The sequence below is a fragment of the Biomphalaria glabrata genome, chromosome 13 (assembly GCF_947242115.1).
Source record: "Biomphalaria glabrata chromosome 13, xgBioGlab47.1, whole genome shotgun sequence".
Taxonomy (NCBI): Eukaryota; Metazoa; Mollusca; class Gastropoda; family Planorbidae; genus Biomphalaria; species Biomphalaria glabrata.
The window spans coordinates 11088562-11101308 of NC_074723.1; the positions used below are offsets into that span (position 1 = coordinate 11088562).

The 12747-nt window shown below is 33.2% G+C and overlaps 1 protein-coding gene across 4 annotated transcripts in view; it reads left to right on the forward strand.

The window, feature by feature from the left end:
- LOC106067583 (rootletin-like) overlaps positions 1-12747 on the forward strand; it is an 80533-nt gene that overhangs the window by 11553 nt on the left and 56233 nt on the right. The window contains exon 1 of one of the 4 annotated variants that reach the window (XM_056008199.1): positions 3414-3592. The exons of 1 other annotated variant lie outside the window; for it this stretch is intronic. The gene's annotated coding sequence lies outside the window, so the exon portion shown is untranslated. Of the gene's footprint in view, positions 1-3413; positions 3593-10896; positions 11039-11090; positions 11233-12747 lie in introns of those variants that run through there. 2 more of the 4 variants (XM_056008201.1, XM_056008200.1) reach the window with 2 other exon arrangements.

A 12747-nucleotide genomic window follows, 5' to 3' on the forward strand; every position in this document is an offset into this window, starting at 1 on the left:
CCTTACAGCACGGTCGTATCTGGCAGTGTTATGTAGGGTCTGCCTGTCTCCGTACAGAGCGAGACCCCCGCATGCACCAGTTCTGTTTCAAGACTAGTCGTATCTTTGAAAGTGTTTCTGAGCACCCTGCATTCGTAGAGGTTGTGTTCCACGGTTTTGTCTTCTGCGTGATAGTGTCGACATTGGGATCGTGATTCTCTGGGATCCTAGCGAAGTAGGCTCTTATCGGACAGTGTCCATTGCGGAATCGTGCCAAGATTGCTTGCTCCTTTCTGTCTAGCTGCCATCACTCGTCTTTTCTTTTTAGGCGTTTGAGAACTTTCCAGACTTCCCGTCCCGTGCTACAAAGGTCCCCAGCTTTTGTACCATTTGGACTTGATCCATTCACAAATCCTCGATTTTGCACTCTCGTATGTTTGCAGCTCCTCTGGTGGGTCTAGAAGCGTTCATAGCTTCGCCAAACTGCCGGCCCTCTCGTTTCCTCTGATTCCACAATGTGATGGAACCCATTGCATAACCATTCGTACCTGGTCGTTCCTTTTGAGGCGCTCCACGTACGCCATAGTTTTTGCCAGTTTTGGTGGCATATTAGGCCTATGTATTACATGTCATGTTTATAGAGACAATACACTATGCGTAGAAATGGCAAGTAGGCCTTTGAACAATTCAATATAGCCTACGTATTGGACTTCCTGCGGAGGGTAAAAAAAACAAAACTGTCGGCCACGATAGCCAATATATATGAATGAATAGGCCTATATATATATTAAAGTCTATATTTAAGTACATGCATACTTGATGCGTCTTCAAAAAGTATTCTACGAGATGAACCCTAGTCCTCCTACGTCCTACCTTTAAGTGAAGCTTTGTGGTACAACTTTGTGATTTATATGCCTTAAAAAAATATTCATTGTTCGTTATGTGCCCCCCCCCCCCCCCTTGCGATTCACTACATGGATAATTTAAAAAAAAAATTTTTTTGAATGACTGTTTATTTTAATAATATTCAATATTCAGGTCGAAACTTTATGAAGGGTGAGTGGGCAGAACCTGAACGCTGATCTCAAAAAAAGCTCTGACGATTTTTCTAGAAATGTAACACTTGATGCATATCGTCGAGAAAAGAATTATCTCCATTATACAATGCCCACTGGCCTAATGGGTAGCATCCAGGTAGCACCATTCGTATAAAGAACCAACGGTACCCGGTTTCGGCTTATATTTAAAAAAAAATATTTCAATATTTATTTTATATTAGATTGTATAATGGAGATATCGTCTTTACAAAAATGTATTTTTAAAAATGTTTCTCTTGTTTATTTTTGTTGTTTCATTTTTATTTTAACCTATTTAACCTATTATTTGTTTTTATTTTTATCTAGATGAAACAAACTATATCTATGTTGTTGTTGCCATTTTAACAACAGAATATTAAAGGGCAAACAGCTCAACACTTTTAAGAATACAATATTAAAGGACAAACAGCTCAACATTTTTCAGACCTTAGAAACAGACCTACATGTAACAATATTGTAAAATAAGATGTGTTTAAGTCAGATTTGTATGTGTATGTGTGAGTATATACTGGATCTTATCATTTTTTTTTCTCAGAATTTTTTTTCAATTATTAAAAAGCTGTCTTTCTGTCTGGTAAAAAGTTTGTAGGCCTACAGGTTATTTCTCCCACACCCATTCTCGGATAAAGTTAAACTTTACACAATTATTCATTTGCATAGACAAGACAGGAATCAATAAAAAAAAATATAAAAATGTATTAAACACACTTACTACTTTTATATTTGCATGTTTCACACATCGTACAGTCTCACAGGTGTTTATGTAAGTCTAATTTCTTTTTAATTTCTGACCAGCGTCTCTGTTATAGAAGTCATATATTAAAACTATACTTAGCGCAAAGCTCATTCTGATTCTATACGTGGCCAAAAATTGATGTATTTCAATGCAAAAAAAAAAAAAAAATAGTTTGAAGAGGCATAGCTGTTTCAGATGCTTGGCAATATTTGATCAAATATTGCAAATTAGTGTGTGTTCAGCATGTCGTCAGATGTGGTATAAAAGTATTTGATTTTTGCATGGGTATGAGGCCTACATATCATATCAATTTACATTGCTTCGAATAGCAGATGAGAAGAATCTAATGGAGTTAACACAATTTAAAGCTCTTGTCAGAATAAAAAATTGTTTAGTTTTAAGAAAGCAAACGAAAAACCTGTCAAACACAGATGTGGATTGCTGCCTAATAAAGTACAATTTTAGGTATGGCCATCCTTTAAATTCATAATCGACATTTTGTAGAGTCTGCAAACAAATCCTTAAAATAAAATAATTAAAGACCAATTGAAATCAGCAATATCGAACTTCGCGGACCAACTGGCAATTGTAAAATGTTTGTAAAATGTTTTACATGTTTCGGATGTTCCTTCAGAGTTGAAGATAATTACTTTCTAGTCCAAACCTCCCGCAGGACGACGGGGGATGGAAGCGGGCAGGGTTTGAACCCGGGACCATCGATAAATCTGAACGACAGTCCAGCGCGCAAACCGCACGACCAGGCAGCCATACAATTCACGAGGAGGAGCTGAAGAACAAAAAACAAAACAAGATAACAATAAAAGTTACATGCTGTAAGGATTGGAGTTCCAGCATCACTCAACAAACCATCCTCTAAACAAGCTATCACATATATATTATGCACAAGCTATCACATATACACTAGCTATTCCAGATAAACATGGATACACATATAGAAAAACATTCACATATAAACAAACTATTACAAGCAAGCACATATAAACAAACTATCACATCACACATATTTCATTTAAACTACAGACAAGAAGACCTCGAAATTATCTCTAGACGGGATTAAAAAAAACATTTTAGATATTGAGAGAATGCGATGCAGCTAAAACTCTATGTGGCACTCAATTCGAAATGTCAGGTGAACCCTTATTGTAGCCAATGATCTGATTGGTTCATGCCTGTTTGGGGAGTGATAGAAGCACTCATACTGGAGTATGCCTACTAAAAAAAATAAATTGTTACTATGAAATTGGAGTTCACCGTTGCTTATTTATGTTTAAAAACACCCTTTTTTAATAATACATGAACAATGTCTACCTAAACTGTCATATCAACCCTTAAGATTTGAAATGTAAATTGTATAATATGCTTCTAAAAGACATGACTATAAAGTCAGATCATAATTTGTGACCATACAAATATTGCATATCATGAAAAACGGAATTTTAAATTATACCTATAACATTAACAGTGGTTAGGTTTTAACAGACGACAGTAGCAAGTTCTGTCTCGCTACCTTGCCCCTAAATCAACGCTATTGGTGTTCCAGAACTAAGTTCAAAAGTTCGAAGCGTTTATCCATAGTCAAGGCCTGTAACTACGTTATAGTTAGTGTTGACATATGAGCATAGATCAGTGTCCACAGATCAACACTTTGTGCGATCGATTAGCACACATACAAATTATGAGATCTAAATACGAAAATGTTTGACACTTTTTAAAGGCGAACATTTTTGAGCAAACGTTTCTGTCTGAGGTACACTTTGAGGTAGGTCTGCGTCTTATCGATCTAATAGTTAAACTAACTTGTATAGAAGCCTTAGAAGCTTACATTTCACTCATTCAATGAATATGAGCAGGCGATAGCGGACAGCCACTGATGTGTACATCATTTGGTCCCACTGTAATCATAAAAAAATATATCTTTAGTATGAGTACTGGTTTAATAACAAAATAGTGCTCATCTTCAATGAAACCTAATTCCTGGTCTGATTGAGAGTTTCGACTCTAATCCTTTTGAGCAGTTTTTAAAATCGTAATAGTAGCCTATGTTTTAACGATTACAAGAATGTGACCATTAGTATGTAGCCTAATCAATTTTGGTATAGGTCTATGATTTTATTGGTTTAGTAATGATTTCTTGACATATCAAACTTCAAATTGCAAGAATTCATTATTTGAATAATACAATTTTAAGTAAACAATGTAGGTCAAAGATAAGCGGTGCCTATCATATTTCACGAGATCATGCTTATTGTTGCTAATACTCATCACGCTTAGCACTCGAGTTATGTCCAATATCCAATTAGCCAGGTAGATTTGATATTGATAGCCAATGTCTGAAAGACACAGAGCCCTGAATATCATCTGCAAACAACACATTGTTTTTATGAATTAGAACGGGCGAGCTAATTAGTATCGAGTCGAGAGAGCTTAGCCTAACTGTAATTTTATTGTAGTCAAACATAACAAAAACTTTTTTTTACAATACCTCTATTCAAGACACTCTTTCATGGAGCCAGCGTGGGTGGGCGGACAGCTGATCTCAAAAACGGCTCTAACGATTTTCCTAGAAATTTAAAAGATGATGTATATCGCTTAGGAAAGAATTACTAGCTCGTTGACTACACGGAGAAAACTCTAGTTTGACCGTTACAATTTTTTCAATGTAAAAAAGTAGAAGTAGATCTAGATTAGATCATAAGAATAATAATAATAATCTTTATTATCCGTAAGGAAATTTATCTTACAATAGGGTTTGTTGCTGAACATAAAAATTATATATGTGTCAGACGCGAATAGCCCAATTTTCAGTAAAAGAAATTACAAAAGTCATTTCTCTTTAAAAGAAGTTACGAAGGCTATATAAAATACAACCACAGACCTATATATACTACAATAAATATAGGTTTTTGATTTCTAGTTACGATTTATTTAAGTAGGTGCTGTTTTACTATTACATACCAAGTATTAAGAGTTTAGAAAAACCCAGGTTTGTTTCTTGTGCAACGCTATTAGCTAACACCGCATATCATCTCTCCATTAGTATATTTAGATCTATAATTTAATTCTAGTCTAGATCTCTATATAAAAATCGAATAGATCTAGTAATAGTATAGATTCTATCTTGAGACTAGATTGCAGAGTCTAGCCTATGCTATGCCTATAGCCAGTTTTTATTAGAAAAATGTCTGGATATTAATAAAGACAAAAGTTTTTTTAATTATTAGATTATTAGATATACTTATATAGACATAGGACATAGATTTAATAATAGGCCTACTGTAATACGTTTACTATACTCTATACTTAATCTACTAGACTAGAGATCTATCTATAATCTAATCTAATCTAGATCTATACAATATTCATTATAATACTTCTACTTATAATGACTTATTTAATAAGTTAGTACTTAGACTTAGATCTATTATAGTTTATTAATAGATTTACTTTTCAATGCCTAGACCTGATAATAAAATTGCGAATGATGTCTATAATAACTGATTATTTTAATTTTTTTTATATAGTAGGCTAATAGGCCTACTAGATCTAGGTCTAGACTCTACTTAAATCTAGTCTAAAATAATGACTGTCTAAGTCTCTAGATGATTGAGAAGTTCACATATAGGTGTTGTTAATAATACGGCATGTCGGCTGAAAGTATATAAAGTGCTTTTTTTTTGTAAAAATAAAAAATAGGTGCCGGTACTCAGTGATAGATTGCCTAACTTTCAACTAATAATAAATTAACAATTAACGTTGAATTACAAGAAAAGTATTCATTTTCCCGACATTGAAAAAAGGTGCCGGTACCCCATACGGTGCGTACCGACACAAAAATATATGTATATCTCAATCTTCTTTCATTTAATTTTTTTGCGGGGTTATTGCTACTTAATACATTGATACCGGATCTATTTAAATAGGGCCTAAGTTTACAAGCATGATTTCGAGCATTGGATAAATTTATTTTTTAAATACAAAGTTTTATGGAAGAGTTGTTTGAAGTTTGTAACTTCTTAAATTTAGGCTAAAAATATCGAAGCCTACATTTTTACACTCATTTCTAAACAATTAGAAGAGATGGACTGACTCATAGTGTAGCTGTGTACATCTGCAAAAACACAAACTCGCTTTGTAATCTTATCAGACTTTCAAAACTATTAAAAAAAACTTAGTGATTATTTTTACTGTATAATTCTATTATTATTCCTTTTTAGAATTAGGATATAAACAAAAATTTGCCATATGACTTTGTCTAACAGAAAAAAATGAAACTTACGTCTATTTATACAGTTATTTTTAGTTACCTAGTAATATAAAATATATTGAACTAAGACGTACATTCATCATAATGCAGCCATGTGATTTTTCGCTTATGAACATAGCATTATTTAGAACCAATATTTTACAAAGGCTGCTTGGAGAAATCAGGTATACCTCTTAGGAGAAAAACGACCCCTTTACACAAGAAAAATTTAAGAAACTAGAACAGACACAAAATAGACAGTGACATTCATAACAAAATAATATTCAAAATTGATTAGAGTAACACCTTTTTAAGTAATCATTTAAAGTTTAAAATCACTACAATTTTTTTCAACAATTATTTTGTGTATGAAATTGTGTATCGGAAAATGCCGGGTACTTGAAATAAGCTAGTCCTAAAAAAACAAAGTCAAATACTCATCAAATAAAGTACTGTAAATGTGTAGTTTTACGCGCTAGTTTCAGGTCTTTTCTTTTTATAGCATCTATCGGGTTTGATCACAACTACCCGTATTTTTGTGCAGAATTTTTTTCTCTATCAGGCACACTTAAAATTATAGCATAATAATGTCAGTTTAATTTAAAGAGAGAACTGAAAAATGCAAAGATATATAAGGAAAAACGCGACTTCCGGCCCAATACTTTTTAATCAAAGAAACGAAACGGACTAGTCCAACAATCCCTATTTGTGCTTTACACCAAACAAAAAACATTATAACTATGAGGTCTAAATCAGAACTTTAGGTCTAGTGTTAGATCTAGATGTCCATCTAATGAACATACCAATAACTAATCGCACAAATATACCTTCCTCGCTGGCCGAATAAGAAAATGCATATTTTTTTAGCAACTTACGGTGCACGATTTCGTACCCGAATGGAAACAAACAAAAATATTTAAAAAAAAAAAAATTATTATAGGGCATATTTGAAGTTTAATAATGGAGATATTGTTTTCTGTTTTTTTTTAATTTGTAAAAAAAAGGTTTTTCTTGTTTTAAAACTCAACTTTCGTTTAGTAATATTACTTTTTGCTCAAGGTCTACCAGTAAGATCTAGCTTATCTTCTTCTTATCTTATATAATACAGACGTTACTTCAAAAAAGAAGATGATTACGTCCTACGCGTCATGCATTTAGTCATGCATATTAACCAACGACTTAAAAATTCTGCCTAATCACTGGTTTTCCTGGCTAGCTCAGGCAACCAATTCCATGCTCTAATAGCACTAGGGAAGAAGGAATATTTGTACAAATTTGTCCTAGCAAATGGGACGAAGAATGTGCCTTTATCTTTGTGTCTTTCAGAGTATTTTATTAAATTTTGTTTTTGTATTTGAAGATTATGGTTCAGTGTTTTATGTATAATAGCTAATAGAGACTTAAAATTTTTTTTTTTACTAAATTTCAGTTTAAAAAAAAAGCGTAATGTAAAATATTTGGTGGGTGGGTCAGTCGTACTCACATATTACGCTACACACTAACACCAAAAGGGTTTTCGCATTTGACTAAAGGGAGACAAAACAAAAATTTAAAAAAAAACAGAGGCGAGGGAGTAAATTGCCTGGGAGAAGGTTTCCGTGCTGTCTTTTCAAAAGCTTTAAAAAAAAAAGTTTCTCGAGTTTCTCGAATTCGAAATCGAGGTCTCAAGCCTACATGATGTACGGCCAATGTGTTAATCGCTGAACTATTCAAATACAAGGTTTTATACAAAAAAAAATTCTTTTTTTCCGGTTTGGATTATAGAATAGAAGAAACAAAAAACTTTTTTTTCCATACGATACTATGTTTGAAAACCAAATTAACTTTAAAAAAAAAATACATTTGACTGATTCAAATGACTAAAGTCAAACTATAAAAGTCTGATAATTTCGATTTTGGCTGTGAGAAATATTTTTTTTTGCGAAGTGAAAGGCACACAATCACACATACAGAGACACATAAAAACAATTCCTCATCTAATATCACACACTCTGATATGTATTTTAAATCTTTTTGTTTTCAAGTCAAGGTTACTTAGTGTACTACACTTTAAAAAAATACAATTAAAAAAAAACACAACACAATACTGAACTTCCCATACAATGATTTGATGACAGATTTGTGATTTTTTTCTTAGAATTTGTATTTCACCTGTTTGATTGTTTATTTATAAGCTACTTCATACATAATCTTTTTTATTCCCTTTTCATACAAGCTTAACAAAAACGTTTTGACAATTATTTATTATGCTGCTGACAGAGTGGGGAATATCGTCATACAGTTCTCTACGTTTTTTCTCATTGATTTCAGTTCACAATGCACAAGATAACGAGAAACTTATTGATTCTGAAGCCATGCCAATTTTGTAGATCAAGGCGCTATCGAACACATGCTAATCCGACATATTCAGCAGAAATCATTTATAATGACTTCCTATGTGACAAGCGAGACTCTAAGTGCTAGACTTGAATATATTTTTTTTTCTTAAAAAAAAAAAAGGGAGTGTGATACAAAATTGACCTTTCAAGAGTTAACGGCCCTAACGTAATCCAAAAGATAAGGAGCGTTTTCTCCCTTTAATTAAAAATAAAAGTTGAACGAGAGTTATTTGTTTCTTTTAACTTCTCATTCACACTTTTGAAAACATCGCATTGATCGTTACTTGGAAGACTTTAAAGCTTAAAGCTTAGTTAAAGCAGTCAGCTTATTATAGAGTATTATTATTATTATTCACCATGTGTATTGCCATTATTGTTTACTTAGAAACAAAGAGAACAGAGAGTTTGTTTTTCACACAAACTCTTAGGCGGCCACTGTGTGTCTGCTACATCATGTAGGTCAAAAATCAGTTTTCGATATTTTTATCACAAAGAATATGAAAGTGAAACTTGATTACAAAAGCGTTTGCATATTGATACACGTCATTCGTAACTTTTTATGGTAACAATGTTAACAGGCATATTTTTACATAGACTAAACACAAAAAAAAAAAGTTATACAACTTTTAAATAAAACTATCAATAACCATTATTAAATCTCCCTTCACACAAAATGCACATTTAAAGCAGGAATGCCCGAAATCACTCACATCCATTACTCGAGGTCCTCCTTTTTTTTTTTTTTTTTGCATGTTTGAATACGACCAGCGTGACCTTTGCATGATTTTTTATGTAGACAAAGAAATTGATAAATTGATGGCAGTTCTAATGTAGAGGCGCTGTGCACTACTATTTAATAACATGAATTCCCTTTCACCTATTCCATAGTCTGGTGAACCGTAGAATATAACTAAGTGCAGTATTCCTCTGTCACTGGCCGCTATAAAAAATGAGCATGAACTATAACAATGTTAGCTTCTTGTTTCAAAACTTTGTTTTCCTAAACTTGTTATCTCATTTTGTCTACTTTACTTGCTGTCATTCTTCTCTTATATAGTGTGTTGTTTTAAATGGTTTAAGCCTAGATGTATACATGTAAGTGTTGGTCATCTCTTCAAGAAAACATCATCCCTCGCAGTGGCAGCTGGAGGGCCCTGGCTTGCTTCAACACATTCTTCCATTCATGCTTGTGCTTTTCGTCTTCATGCCCGAGAACTCTTAGCTGTTGTAGATCTGCCTCTACGTCATCATAATCATGGTCAGTCAAGAAATAGTTCAGCAAAAAGCAAACACAGTTCTATGATCACATAGATGAAAAGCAGTCACCAATTTCTCGCCTGACTTCAGCCCTCTCTCCCCTTTCTGTGAACTTTTGTCAATGTAAAAATACATTGTTTCATTTATTTAGGGACGTCTTATATAGCATAAGAACACATACAGGTTAACCAAGCAGTCATAGACCTATTGAAATTAATTCAGCCTTCTTTACAGTCATAATATTCCGTTCGATGACCTTTCAATCTGTTTTTTTTTAATCAACTCACTCTGTCAGTCTGGTAAAAATTGTGTACACGTTATTTCTCCCACACCCATTCTCGGATCAAGTTGAAATTTAGCACACATATTTATTGACATAGACAAGACACGAATCAATAGACAAAAGAAACAATTAGTCAATTTTTTGCTTGATACCGACAAGGGAAGTTATTCCTTTAGTAGCCTATTCACATATATGGCTAAATATGTAGCGTTTGGCCCCTTATATATTTGTTCACATTATTTCTCCCACACCCATTCTTGGATCAAGTTGAAATTTTAAACAAGTATTTATTGTACCTAAGAAAACATGAATTAATTTAAAAATTAACCAATTAGTCAAGTTAATAATTGGTAATTAATTATTTTGTTTGATATCGAGTGAGGGAAATAACTTCTACATTATTGAATATTGTTATTATTTTTTGTATTAAAGGATTTTTTATATTTTGCTTGTTTTTTTGTTTTTGCAAACACATCGTTGCACGAGTGAGTGGCTTTCATACATGATATAAAGAAATGCAAGTAGCTTATGAAATTTCTGGCTAGAATGACAATGGATGGGCTTAAATGAATTATTGGTGTTGCTTTCTTTTCCTCGCACAGGGTCAGAATGTATTGTGAATAAACTGGCCCATTCATGAAAATGAACATTAGCGTTGTCTCTTCATTAACATAAAGTTATATTGTGAATTAATGATCGATTCCTTGGTTTTGAAACATGAACGTAGGACCTAAAGTGATTTAAAAGCATATATCTTTTATAACATGTAAAGTAGCTCCCTTAGTATGTTTGTAGATCACGCAAAGCAATGTTCCCTCTTCAATCAAGATTTACTCCAGAATTGAGGAGAATTAGCACTCCAAGAGTATTGATTATTGTATGTGATATATTGAGTAGAGAGTAATTTATATCGAAACTTATCACGTGACTCGTGGTCCTTTCCATTCAATTGAAGTAGCAGGCCCCTGCACCTAAATTATGCTAGCGTCTAAGGCCTAAAGAGTTTAATTTAAGCTACTTACATTTGAAGGGTCAGATACGCAGGTATTTTTCATACATTTAAAGCAGTAGCCTGTCGTTTTTTTTCTTGTACATATAATATATTTTATCAGATGACAGTCTTGTAGATATAACAGTTTGATTGATTTTAGTATTGATAGATTTATTGCTTGTGCACGGCTTTCTTCTCAACACAAATTTATCTGTGAAATGCGTCATATAGATAAACATGTTGTCATGTAAGTAGATAGCATGTTGATAGGTCAGTGGCTTTGTGGATTGTACTCGGCTTTCTTCTAAACATCAATTTATTCATGAGGCACGTCATATAGATAAACATGTAGTCATTTAAGTAGATAGCATGTTGATACAACGTGATAGGCCAGTGACTTTGTGGATCATTTATCCTTCTATAATTGTCACAATTTTTTCCCATTGTAAATTGAAGAACAAGAATAATCATATGTGAAACTAAATTTAGTATTATTAGTCTAACGATATAACGCAAGATGGCGGCTATGTTATATGCTTCGGACTATAAGGGTTGTCGCAATAGTCTTCATTTCTAAAGATATGTCTGAACATTTTTAAAGCAATTTTAATGGCTATGACGAATAGGTTTCGTAACTTATAGTTTAACTTATGAACTAAGGTTTAGTCACTCTAAATGCATAAGACATGATATATATAACTGATAAATAATGAAAACAAAACCACTATTTTTGCTTAAAACAGTATACACTCTGTGAAAACATATTTCTTTTTGCCGTATATATTACCAAAGGTCGAAGAGACCTTTAAAGAAAAAAGGTAAAGAATAGATGGTCTCAAGGGGCTTATATTTTTGTTTTAATCAGTCGAGGTGCTGACTCAATGATTCATTCCAAGGAAGTAAAAAAATAATGGTTAGGTAAATGCATATTGTGAAGGTTGACATGCAAAGTTAGAACCCTATCGGAATAACTTCCGTCTTCTCTTCTACTGTTACGCCTATTGAATACTGGGACTATTGTTTATGTAATTTTAAAAACCGACAAGTCAACTTACTGTTTATAGATACGCGTTGTCTTCGTTGGTCACAAGCAAAGCTCATAGAATAGTTTGCAATGAATTGAATGTTTAGTATTAGTGTTTGTAGCAAGAAAACCGTCAGAATAGCACATTCTAAACCTGTTTCGTAACTACGCACGTTTTAAGACACATACGTTCTGATTGATTCAAAAGTCAAAGGAAAAATAAATATCAATGATATCCATTAAAACCACAAGTTACATTAAATTTAATATTTTTCCTTTATGAAAGTAAGTAAAGTAAATCTTCCCTTTCAGACCTTGCGATCATCTGTTTCTATGGTCAACGGCTAAAGAGCAGGGTGTCATGTGGCCAGCACAACGACCAACCGCCTTTAAAACTCAAGTCATTCGAGTTGAGTGGATTCAGGGGCTAGGGTCCCGAAATTCAGAATCCCATTCTTCACCTAGATTCGAACCCAGGTTCGGAAGCCAAGCGCTTAACCACTAAGCCACCGCGCCTCTTCACGAAATGATAGACTCAAAATAAATAAATAAACACGACACTTTTCCAATGAAACATTTCTCATTTCTCTGCTTCTTATATATTTCATTTTCTATATCCCCAGACTTTTCTTGTGCGTTCATTCCTTTTCATTTTTAGACACTTTTTCCCCACTTCTTGGTGGAATCTTGTACACATTATTTCTCTCACTTCCCAATCACAGATCAGGTGGAAACTTT